This window comes from Olea europaea, unplaced genomic scaffold (genome assembly GCF_002742605.1).
Source record: "Olea europaea var. sylvestris unplaced genomic scaffold, O_europaea_v1 scaffold256, whole genome shotgun sequence".
Classification (NCBI taxonomy): domain Eukaryota; kingdom Viridiplantae; phylum Streptophyta; class Magnoliopsida; order Lamiales; family Oleaceae; genus Olea; species Olea europaea.
In genome coordinates this window covers 746,001-759,604 of record NW_019243883.1, presented here as the reverse complement: position 1 = coordinate 759,604, position 13,604 = coordinate 746,001, and the positions used below count along the sequence as shown (strand labels likewise).

The 13,604-nt window shown below is 38.7% G+C and overlaps 1 pseudogene; it reads left to right on the top strand.

Moving 5' to 3' along the window:
- The first annotated feature begins 726 nt into the window (after window positions 1-726).
- LOC111382768 lies at window positions 727-5,307 on the top strand (annotated as a pseudogene).
- The last annotated feature ends 8,297 nt before the right edge of the window (window positions 5,308-13,604 follow it).

Below are 13,604 nucleotides of genomic sequence, written 5' to 3'. Positions count from 1 at the left end.
GTGCTCGTACTGGTTTTAATTCTCAAATTTGCATGTCACGATTGCCTGGAGGAGAATTGATTCCAGCTGATCCTGAAATTGAGCGCACCTTTCATCGACGACAAAGAGATCACCGCGAAGCACAAGTACAAATAGCCAACGAATTAAACAATCCTATTATTCAAGCTAACGAAGGAGAGGCAGTGGATGAAGGAAATGAAATTCTGGGGGACTTCTTGACTCTTCAAGTTATTCAAAGCCAATCCAACATTGTATATCCACCGTTTGGGCAGCCCAATTTTCAATTGAAGACCAATGTAATACAGCTGTTTCAAAATGGACACCAATTCTATGGCAAAGTCGAGGAGAATCCATACACACGTATCTCGATTTCTAGATATGTGTCAACATTTCAGATACCAAGGGATTTCAGATGACGCTATTAGGTTAAGGCTTTTTCCACATACGTTACGAGACAGAGCACTTGAATGGTTGAATTCACTCCCGGTTGCAAGTATCACTACATGGAATGAGCTGTCACACAAATTCTGCACGAAGTTTTTCTCCCCAGCGAAGATAGCAAAGCTGAGACATGACATATTAGTATTCAATCAAGGAGAAAATGAATCATTTGATGAAGCCTGGAACAGATTCAAAAACATGCTCCGGAAGTGCCCTCAGCATAGGTTCGATAAAAAGACCCAAATCTGATTCTTCTACATAGGATTATTTTCATACCATAAGAGCATGGTGGATTCAGCATCAGAAGTATCCACACAAACAGTTAATGGGGCATTGGAATTATTTGAGCGTATGGCTACCACATCAACCATATGGTCTTCTAAGAGGGCTATCCCAAAGAAAACTCCAGGTGTCTACGAGGTGGACGCTTATTCAGCACTATCTGCAAAAACTGATTCTCTGTATCACAAGGTGGAAAGCATATCACAAGCATCACAAGCTAAGAAGAGCAATTGTGAGGAATGTGGAGCCGAGAACAAAACATCATATTTCCCAATACTCATGCAAGGAATTGAGCAAGCAGATTACGCACAGTAGGGACAACGCCAGCAACACAATCAATATGGAGAGACTTTCAATCCTAGCGGGAAGAAGTATCCCAACTTCTCTTGGAGCAACCAGAATCAGAATAAGCCACAGGGGCAATTTCAACAACAAGAGAAAAGGCCTCAATTGGAAGATATGATAGGAAAATTAATAGAGAAGGTTGAAGCTACACTTCAAAATCAAAATGCAGCCATCAAAAATTTGGAAACTCAGATGGGGCAGCTAGCCATCGCATTGACTGGCAGAATGCCAGGTAACTTACCAAGTAATATAGAAATCAATCCTAAAAAGCAAGCCAAGGCCATTACAACTTGAAGTGGAGTACAATTGCCTGAAATCCATGTCAAGAGACCGGGTGTGATTGGAGAAACATCTTTCCCCGCTGAAGAAAAGACTGTTGTAAAGGAATCAAGTTCAAAGGAAAATTCAGAAGAGTCGCAGGATAAGGCCAAAGTCACAGTCAACCCCTACGAGCCTCCGATTCCCTTTCCACAGCGCTTGAAGAAGCAAAAAGTGGAGCAACAATACAAAAAATTTCTAGAAGTCTTCAAAAAGCTCCATATCAACATCCCACTAGCCGATGCACTATTTCAGATGCCTAGCTACCCGAAATTTCTGAAGGATATCATATCAAATAAACGCAAGGTGGAAGACCATGAGACAGTTATGCTTACGGAGGAATGTAATGCCAGAATCCAGAATAAGCTCCCACCAAAACTAAAAGATCCAGGGAGTTTTACTGTTATTGCAAAATCGGTGAAGTATATTTCATTATGTGACCTCGGTGCAAGTATTAATTTAATGCCTCTGTCTGTTTTTGGGAAACTCAGCTTGGGAGAAGCTAAAGCAACCACTGTGACACTTCAGCTGGCTGACAGGTCACTGACATATCCCATAGGAGTAATTGAAGATGTGCTTATCAAGGTTGAGAAGTTCATATTCCCAGTGAATTTTCTTATCCTGGACATGGAAGAAGACAAGGACGTTCCATTGATACTTGGCAGACCATTTCTGACAATAGGGAGGGCGTTAATTGATGTTCAAAAGGGTCAGTTGATTTTAAGATTGGGAGAGGAGCAAATATCGTTCAATGTATTTAGGGCAATGAAACTACCAGCAGAATCTGACAGCTGTTATCAAGTTGACATTATTAACAAGGCAGTACAGGAAACATTCCTACTACACAGTCCATCTGATGCCTATGAGGCATGTATTGCACAATCCCAATCAGTCCAGTCAGAGTCTCTTGAAGTTGAAACATGTGCAAGATTTTTGGAGACCAACCCGCCATACACCCGAAAGAGGCACTTCAAGGAATTGGGGACGGGAAATACAAAGCCACTACCTTCCATTCAGCAGCCATCAGTTTCTGAACTAAAGCAACTACCGCCACATCTCAGATATGCATATTTGGGAGAGTCAGATACACTTTCAGTAATCATTTTGAATACAGTCAGTGAGGTGGGGGAAGAAAAATTGCTCAGGGTACTCAGAGAGAACAAGACAACGATTGGGTGGATAATAGATGACATTAAAGGAATCAGCCCTTCTCTGTGCATGCATAATATTCTCATGGAGGAAAATTGCAAGCCAAGTATAGAGGGTCAGAGAAGATTAAATCCGAACATGAAGAAAGTAGTCAGGGCTGAGATACTGAAATTATTGGATGCAGGAATTATTTTTCCAATTTAAGATAGTGCATGGATTAGCCCAGTTCAAGTGGTACCCAAAAAAGGGGGGAGTCACAGTGGTGAAAAATGAGAAAAATGAATTAATTCCCGCCAGAACAGTTACGGGATGGAGAGTTTGCATCGACTATCACAAACTCAATACAGCCACACAAAAGGATCATTTTCCCCTCCCATTAATTGATCAGATGTTAGAAAGATTGGCTGGACATTCACACTACTATTTCCTTGATGGATACTTGGGCTATAATCAGATACCTGTCGTACCAGAAGATCAGGAGAAGACCACTTTCACCTGTCGCTATGATACTTTTGCCTATCGTATGATGCCTTTTGGTCTTTGCAACGCTCCAGCCACATTTGAGAGATGTATGATGGCGATATTCTCCGATATGATTGAAAGGTTTATTGAAGTTTTTATGGATGACTTCTCAGTGTTTGGATCTTCATTCGATAAATGTCTAGAGCACCTGAATTTGGTCTTATAGAGATGCAAGGAGACTAACCTGGTTTTAAATTGGGAGAAATGCCACTTTATAGTGCAAGAAGGCATTGTACTCGAGCATCGAATCTCAGCAAAAGGAATTGAGGTGGACAAGGCAAAAATTCAAGTTATTGAGAAGTTACCACCACCTACATCAGTTAAAGGAGTTCGTAGTTTCTTGGGGCATGCGGGGTTCAAAGGAGATTTATAAAAGATTTTTCGAAGGTCACTAAACCGTTATGCAATCTGCTAATGAAAGACGTAACCTTTGAGTTTAATGAAGAATGCTTCAAAGCATTCAACACTTTAAAGAAGAAGCTTACGACATCACCAATAATTGTGGCACCAGACTGGGAACTCCCTTTTGAATTGATGTGTGATGCAAGTGATCACGCCGTGGCTGCAGTATTAGGATAGGGGAGGAACAAAATCTTTCACGTAATTTACTATGCAAGTAGGACTCTAAATGAAGTGCAAATCAATTATGCCACCACTGAAAATGAGCTATTGGCTGTAGTATATGCATTCGACAAATTCAGGTCATACCTTGTCGTGTCTAAAGTTATAGTCTACACAGATCATGCTGCATTGAAGTATCTACTCACAAAGAAAGATGCAAAGTCGAGGTTGATTCGTTGGGTGCTATTGCTGCAAGAATTCGATATCGAGATACGAGACAAAAAGGGCAGTGAGAATGTAGTAGCGGATCACCTATCCAGATTAGAGCCTGGGGAGACAGAAGAATTAGTGGACATCAATGAGATCTTCCCAGATGAGCAGATGTTGAGAGTCGATGAAGTACCTTGGTATGCAGATATCGTCAATTACTTGGCTAGTTCCATTCTACCACCGGATTACTGAGGTCACCAAAAGAAAAAGTTCTTCGCCGAATTGAAGTATTATTTTTGGAAGGACCCAATTCTCTATAGGCGAGGGGCTGATCAGATAGTAAGGAGATGCATACCTGAGGAAGAAGTACATGAGATTCTCGAGCAATACCATTCATCTGCATACCCAGGGCACTTTGGGGCTTCAAAAACAGTTGCAAAGATTCTACAAACAGGGTTCTACTGGCCTACACTGTTTAGAGACACATTTGAGTTTGTTAAGAGGTGTGACCGATGTCAACGCACTGGGAATATCTCGAGGAGGAATGAAATGCCACTGAATAACATTTTGGAAGTGGAGATATTTGATGTTTGGGGAATTGACTTCATGGGACCTTTCCCCCCTTCATTCTCAAATCAGTATATCTTGGTAGCAGTGGATTACGTATCAAAATGGGTGGAAGCAGTTGCACTGCCAACAAATGACTCAAAGACAGTAATTGGGTTCTTGAAGAAATACATTTTGACCTGATATGGTACATCGCGGGCTATAATCAGCGACGGGGGCAAGCACTTCTGTAATCGCCAATTTGAGCAGTTGTTGAATAAATATGGCGTTAAACACTGCGTTGCTACTCCATATCATCCACAAACTAGCGGAAAAGTTGAGGTACTAATCGGCAGCTGAAGAGAATACTCGAGGTCACTGTAAACTCAACTAGAAAGGATTGGTCTAAAAAGCTGGACGATGCATTATGGGCTTATAGAACAGCATTCAAGACCCCGATAGGCATGTCTCCATGCCGCCTAGTCTTTGGGAAAGCCTGCCATCTGCCACTAGAAATGGAGCACCGAGCATACTGGGCTATGAAACAGTTGAATATGGACTTGAGCGCAGCCGGTGAAAAGCGCCTACTGCAACTTAATGAGTTAGATGAGTTTAGAATGGAAGCTTACGAAAATTCAAAACTTTACAAGAAACGAACCAAAAAGTGGCACGACATGTATATTCAGAGGCGAGAGTTCGAAGTGGGGGCAAAAAGTGCTATTGTATAACTCGAGACTCAAGCTTTTCCCAGGAAAACTAAGATCAAAGTGGTCGGGTCCTTATACTGTCACGAAGGTCCTATCATATGGGGCTATACAAGTGAGCCATGAGACTAAGGGTACCTTCACTGTTAATGGGCAAAGACTGAAACACTACTGGAGCGGTGACTTCTCCAACCAAAAGTCCACCGTTCAACTCGAGACGCCAGAATGAAGCATCTGCAGAAAAGTCGAGCTATCGACTATAACCTAGCGCTGGGTGGGAGGCAACCCACTGTATCCTTTTTATTTAATTTATTATGCTCTCTGCATTAGATTAAAAATTATTTTTTTCAATTTCATTTTGCATATTTTTATGTGGTCATCGATCATCCATACATGTTAAAAGAGTCCGAGCACTGTTTACACGAGTCTCTAAGCATCACACACGAGTTCGAGTTGATTGGAGTAGTTTGGGTGATTGGGAGTGGAATTCACGCATTTCGAGGTAAATTTTGTTTTCTAAATTTCACGTGTCAATGTATGACTTTGAATACAAAAATTTGGTTTTGGGTACTAAGTTTAAGACACATACACGTCCCAAAATGTTTAGAAGTATGCTCTTGAAAAATTGGGGACGTTGAAAGCCGGGTCAATTCATTAATTGAAAACCAAAATTTTAGTCAAAAGTTGGGTTTTTGGGGATATCAAATGTGTTATTTTATTTTATTTTATTCCTATTATTAATTTTTTCATTCCTATGCAAAGTCTTTTTTTTAATTATTTATATATAAAAAAAATATTTTACTGCGATCGCGTGGTGCGACCGCACACAGGTACCGAAACTCAAGTGGCACATGCCACTTGAAGCATGCGGCCGCAGGCTCTATAACCATGCGGTCACATGGCAAAGACGGGTGTGATCTTAAAATCACACCCGGTTCCTTTCCTCCCAAAAATTTTTTTTCCTCTCTTCGTGTTTTTCCCCAAAATTCCCTCACAATTCATAGGCCAATTTCACACAAAAAAAAAAAAATTCTTTCCATTCTAAGCACACTTGCACTCCACAATAGACGCATCGTACATCAAGCCATCCACTTCAAGGTAAGGTATTGCTCATTCTCTCTAGTTTTCATTTTTTTTATTCTTTTTGGGTAATTCGTTTTTGAATTCAAATTTTTTTTTTTTTTGAATTGAGGAAGAATGGGCTAGTTCATGTCGGGATGGTGTTGTTGTAATTGTGTTGTGTGTTTTTTTGGGATGAATTGGATATTACTTTCACATAAGGCACACCAAGTGTTTGATGAAATGAGACAATACCCTTTTGTGTACAATTACGTTTTTTTCTGCATATACATTGATTCACCTACATGGAACAAGATATATTTTCATGGATTCCCAAATAATTTGAACAAGAAAACACCACTTTCACATTGCACCACATAAGCACATGACTAGGTCACCGCATATCGTGGCATCCTCCGTCCCTTACTTTGCATCTTCAATTGACATGCCAAACGACATCCAACTGATTTGAAATTCGAGTATGTGCTACAAGTCAATGAATACTTTGATATGCCCGAAGACTGTTCGAGAAAATTTTGATAATTCTCAATGATGTCAAGGGCTGAAAGTGTGCACTCGGTCATGGTTCCAAATTCTGAAATATTGCATTGCTGCGCCGAATTTTTCTCCATTTTTCATATTGGCAAAGTACTTGAATTCAATTAAACATCATATCTTGACTAGTGCACACTATGTTACTACACATGCATCTAGGAAAGTTTGGGGGATTTGTGCAATGCATATTTTATTTTCTCATTTCTTGCCTATTCTTTTCACATCGAACTTAATGAGTATAATCTTACAAACTTTGCAGGATGCCTCCTAAAAGAACTGTGCACGGGAAGGAAAAAGCAAGCTCCTCCACCAGGACAGCTCGTACTCGAGAGCTTGCGGGTGAAGTTCAGCGATTCTTAACTGCAACTATCGCGGCGCGATATGAAAACATCGTACGCCATTGGACTTTACATGCTGAAAGACCTATTAAGCTTGATAACTTCCCATGTTTTGAGTTGGTCAATTTAATTCAGCTCTGTGGGCGGCAAAAGTTAGTGGAGAGACCGCATCCACTCTATGAGACTTTATGCCGAGAGTTCATCGCTAACTTCAACAGTCACATTGACACGCTAGGCTCCGAGCATTTCCATCAGACTTGGGTGCGGAAAAAATGACTTATGTTCTCTCCCGAGGTCTTTCATGATTACTACCAGCTTACCATGGAGAATGTGGTCCCCTTCCCAATTAACTTTCACTGGAATGAGGTGGCTGAGATTTTAATGGGGCGGGAGAATGCATGGCCCCTCGACACTACCGAGTGGCATCAGATTGAGTTTACTCCTTCCATGGCCATTCTATGGCTCTTTATGTGCCACAATATTGAGCCCATATCACACAGGACTACATTTCCAGATTAGACAGCGGGTTTCATTTACCACTTAGCTCGAGGTAACAAGATTGATCTCTCTACTCACATATACAATCAACTGCACTCATTAGGAACTTGGAGAGATTGACGCTCCACTTTGATATTCTCGAGCCTTATTAGTGGCATATGTCGGGCTGCGGGTGTTGCCCTCCAACCTGAGGAGTTACCTGAAAAATCCAGCCCCATGATCAAACGAACTACGTTTGACGCTTAGATAAGGGCTCGGGTTAAGCACAGGGAAGAGCAGGAAAACGAGCGATGTAGACAGCAGGCAGAACAAGGCCAACTCCCTGAAGATCAGGAACAACCACGGGCTTCAGCACCATAAGCTAACATGGATAATCAGTTGCTGAGACATATCTTCTCCACCAGCACGGGCATTAGCCGAGACCTTCACAGTTTCTTTCAAGATTTTGGCAACATGAGGACTGAATTGGGAAGTTTACAAAGAGACAATCACCTTGCGTTGAACTACATCAGAGGTGCTAGGGATCATGCTACAGTCATGCGATGGAAGGTTGATAGCATGAATGGCAGGCTGAATATGTATGTTGGTAGGGTGGATGTTATCCAAATGAGGGTCAATGAAACTTGGGAGACCATGAGAGCTATCCAGGCCGAACAGACACAGCAGTCTACCTTGATGCGGAAAATGAATGAGATGATGCGATAGCTCCTTGGACGACACCCTCCTCCTCCGAATGATGGTACAGCAGGACCCAGTTTCTCACCACCTCATCCATTTTAATTCAAGGGAAGTACTATTTACCACATTTTGGATTTTCATTTTTTATGTTGTCCGTAAAATTCAGTCTTTAATCTTTTGTTAATTTTACATTGAGGACAATATAGTAACAAAGTTTGGGGAGGTGACATAATTTTAACTAAGTATCTGTATTATCAGTGTTTATCGATATGTGTGCATGAACTAAAAAAATGTGCATTTTATTCAGTTTTGTTTTAATTCTTTTCATACATGTTTGTGTGGGCTTGATAACCCTGCTAGCTATGATGTTATAATTGGACTAGTTTAAACTGCAAAATCTTTGGATCTAATGCAACTAGACTAGCTGACACTTGTTGATGCAAAACTTGACATTATCTGTGCACGCTATTCATGCTTGACATATTAGATAAATGACTGGATTTTGAGCATAAAATAGAAAAAGAATGATAACCCTCTATTGAATTAAACCGTAAACTGCCTTAAGATAGTTTGGTGATAGTTGAACTATTGTAAGAGAGCATTGAGATGAGTGGAGGCTCCGTGCATGAATTCTATTGTGTACATTGCCTAGACCAGTGAGGTGAAGATTAGGTGAAAATCTTAAATTAAGGGTTGGTTTTGGAAACTAAATGTCTAGAACAATAAGGGCATAAAATAAATTTGTGAAAACAATACACTTCTTTTCATACCTTTATGACTCGAGTAAGTAAGCCTGTAAGGATATTTCAAAATCTGGTGCCCTAAAGTCAACTGGCTTGGGAGTCACAGGCCTAAAGCTCGCTAAAAGGGTCATATAGAAAGCAAGAGGGAAAGAGGTTAATTGAAAGTCATCTGATCGAGCCTTTATAACTCGAGTGAATAAGCCTGTAAGGGTTTAAAACCTGGTGCCCTAAAGCCAAATGATTTGGGAGTCACCGGCCTAAAACTCGTTGCATGAGTTATATAGAAAGTAAATGAGAAGATGAAACTGAAAAAAAAAATGAGAAGCTTAATAATAAAATCAGAAAAATTAGATAAAAGAGAAACGATAACATGAAGAAAAGCCCTTGGACATTTAGTTAAAGAAACTATACCTTTGAGGCAAGGCAAGTAACCTAGTTTAATCTTAAGAGTCGAAGCGATCAAACTTAGGAGAGCCTTCACTTGTTGAAATGTAAACTTGTGATAGTGAGATTAATTCAAACTACGAGAGGGTGAGGACTATAGCTATGTGAATTCCTAGTTTCAAAACACAATCCTGGGATAATTGAGTAAAAAAACATAAGTTTGGGGGGTTGTGTATCTCTCGAGCGAGTAAGGATAGAATTCACCACTCGGGGTCGGGACTCAAATCCATCATGAACCTAATATGTTGGCATGAACTCACACGCACACATTAAGTACGCATTTAACAGGCGAAGGTTGATGTCATTTTTGCACTAATATATCTTCATCAAATCAAACAATTAGTCCAATCCTGAGCCATAGCAGGGTATTAAGCCATGTTTGTTCAGAATTTAGTCACTATCTTGTTTCAGGACAAACAATAGTTCAAGTTTGGGGGTTTGATAAGTGTGTTTTTGCACACTTATTTAGGTCACAAACATGACTTAATTACGAATAAAATGATTGAATTGTGACTTAATTTCGTTACATTTGTGAATGGTAGATAACACCGATGAACATGGTGAAATACATGAGAAAAGACGTGAAAAAAGACTAAAATGACATAAAGTGAAAGTTTAAGGACAAAGGTGCAATTACCCAAAAGTTGGAAATAGGGAATAACCATGCGGCCGCATAGATTAAAACCATGCGATCGCATGGTACGTTTTCAGCGCGATTTTTTTCTTTCCTTATACGATTGAAACACCTATGGTAACCTAATTTTCCACGAGATATAAATATCAAAAACATTCCAGAGACGCCAACGTAATTGGAGGCAGAAAAACACTTTTTGGAGAGGATTTGAGCGCAAGAACAAAGATTGATACGAAGAACTTCAAGATTTATTCAAGATTTCATAACCCGCTGATGTCTTTTATACAAAATATGATGTATTTTGTCATTTTAATCATGCTAGGCTAGATTTTTATTATGCTAGGAGATCGATGAACCATGTGATTTGAATTTTAATATTCTAGTTTTGCAATTTGATGTTAATACACAATTTTTATTATTTTGAATGATTTATATGCAATTAATGTTTCCGCAATTAAGAGGACTTGTAATTGTGTGAATTTAAGTGATTTATTCTTGCATTCGAGTTGACATAATATAAATCATCATAGGGTCCGATAGTGGATAGAAATATACTGCTATGCCCTACATGAATCTTTAAATGTTCATAAAATCGCATGCATTTTCACATATGCTCTTTTCATATAAATATAGACCGATGGTATGTAGAAATAGGTTTGATACATCTTGAGAGAGAGTATTGGATAGACTTACGAACATTGATTCGTCAAAATTGAAATATGTTGTCATATTGTGAAATTAGGGTTTAAAGTGATAATTACATGGGAATTCGTGATCCTAGGGTATTTCATTCCTAATAATTATTATAACAAGTGCGTTCTCAACTTTTAGATTTCATTCTAGAGTTTTAAATTATTGTTTTGCATATTAATTTCAATTTAATCATAAAAAAAATTTGCATAATTGAGGTTCAATTAGGTCTACATTCACTTTGGTAATTTAGTTTCGGTTAAGGCTACAGTAGGTAAAATTTGAACTAATCAATTTCTGTGGGACAATATTCGGACTTATTGAATCCACTTTATTACTTGTTAACGAACCGTACACTTGCGGTGGTTTAAAATCGAAAGAAATAATTTCGTGAACAATACCTACATTTAAGAGGATAGTATAAGACCGGGATTAATAAATTCAAGGGATACATAGAACAGGGCATAAGTAGCTGATGTATGAAAAGGATCGGTATAAAGCATAAAATGACAAAATGTTTTGGGCAAATTATTATCAAACGACCTCTCAGGCTATGATGTTAATTCGATTTAAATCCCAGTCAACTTCGACAAATAACTGAATGGAAAATATAGCACCACAATCGAAATAATAGACCCTGAAGGTTAATTGGACCATTCGAAGCAACCTAAATATTTAGTGTAGCTCATGTCCCAACTCACTTGCTTGTAAGGCCAAAATAAGAGAAGTCCACTTGTAAGCCCATTTGTCTAATGTTGGGCCTTGACACATTACTTAACCTAACAACACTTACGTTATGTGGCCTTATGCTTGAATATATTGGGCCGTCTTTCCTTCTCTTGGTAATAGAACCGTGCGCCACTCTCTTTTTGTGAGAACATTCGATCTTGTGCTTCTCTGCTCTTTTGCCCGTTTCTATCTCTCTTCATCTCTACCCTTGTGGTAATTGATATTGTGTTTTTTCCTACCTTTTTCATCTCCTATACTGATAATCTATTGGCAACCCTAAGGGGAAAGAACTTGGCATTGTCTTGGGTTGACTTTGTTTTGGTTGTGGTATAATTGGAAGAAGAAACAAAGCCTGGCACACACCTTGGTAGTCAATCATTTCTTCACATCTGGTATCGGAGTTTGGGTGGTAAACTTCGGCTAAAAAAAGATCAGCCAGAAATCGAGAGAAAGGGTTGATTTTTTCTTGCAACCGAACTAAGGCCGGACCTATAACCAGCAGACCCAGGTTTCTCGGTGGTGGAGAATGTGGTGGCGGTAGCGATGAACACATTGATACTGTTTGTTTTGTGTTTCAGGTTACATAGGAAAAATTGTACGATTTTGCCCATGGGCATCAATCTGCTTTTATTGCTAAATGGCATTGGTATATTTGCTGAATCTTTAGGGCGATTAGTGGTGGCCCTAAAACAGCAAATTTGCATCTCTCAATTTTATGGAGTTAGATAGGTCTACTTTGGTAAATTGGTTTAACCTGTTTAATTTTTAGCATTAGCGCGTCACCATATGGAGATGACAGTAAGGTCATTGTTACCATGAAGGGGTAACATTGCTTGTGCTAGAAATTAGGATTACTTGCTCTTAATTGTTATGATTGAGTATTTGCTTTTGTTAAATTAGTGTATTGCTCTTGGTGCTATAATTGTCGTGAAACTTGTTATCTGTTAGACATATCTATTTTTGTTGCATTGTCATTTTTACTGCTTACTAATTCCGTTAGAATACCGAGACTCTACCCGTTTGAACATTCCATTGATCTTATACCACGAGTCTTATGAAATCCTAAGAATTTAGAACGGAGTATACTGTCTCTGACCCAAGGACTACTTTTTGTGGTTTAACTGTGTTGTGTACATTTCTAGCTATTTTGTGAAAATGATAACTCACAACTTCGATTTGGGAATTTTTAATGGAAAGTGTGACTTTTTAATCTGGCAACAAAAAATGAGGGATATTTTGGTCTAACAAAAAGTTTTAAAAGCCATTGAAAGCAATTTTCCAACTGATTTTTCAAAAGAACAAAAAGAAGAAACTGATAAGCTTGCTTATACCTCAATCATTTTACACATGTCTAACACCATTTTAAGAATGGTGGGTAAACTAAAAAGCACCAAAGGACTTTGGGAAAAATTGGAAGATCTTATATTTGCTCAAATCTACCCCGAATAAGCTTTACTTACTTAAATGTTTCTTCAATTTTAAAATGAATCCTTCAAAGGATATTGATGAAAATTTAGACGTGTTTAATAAATTAGTGCAAGATATTGTTAATTGTGATCAGGCAGTGTTTGAAATCTATGAGCCATAATTTTGCTTAATTCTATGTCTGACTCATAAGGAATTTAAAAATGCTATTAAGTACGATAGGAATACTTTGACACTTGAAATTGTCATAGACTTTCTTAAAAGTAAGGAGGTGGAAATTAGAGCTGAAATGTGATATAAAAAAAAAAAAAAAAGTGGTGAAATACATATGATGTAGGGTAGAACTAAATTTAGGCAAAACAATCATGATGGATACTAAAGTGTGACGAGTCAAGTAGTAATGAATGGAAGAAGAAGGGCAAGGGTAGGTCTCAATCAAAGTCTAAAAAGAAGGTCAGAAAATATTATAGCTATGAGAACATATGGCATTTTATAAAAGATTGTTATAAGGAGAAGGGTAAGCTAAAGGTTAAGGAGAGAGACGAGGTTAAATGTTGTCTTCTGCTTCCGATGTAGATGACGGTGGGGTTTATATGATTACAAGTCCCGTTGCATATACTGATGAATTGAATGTAATTGTTAATTCCTTCGTGCATGAGTGGATACTTGATTCTGGTGCATCTTTTCATGTAACATCTGAAAAGATTTAGTTTGAAAACTTGCATGAATCTAA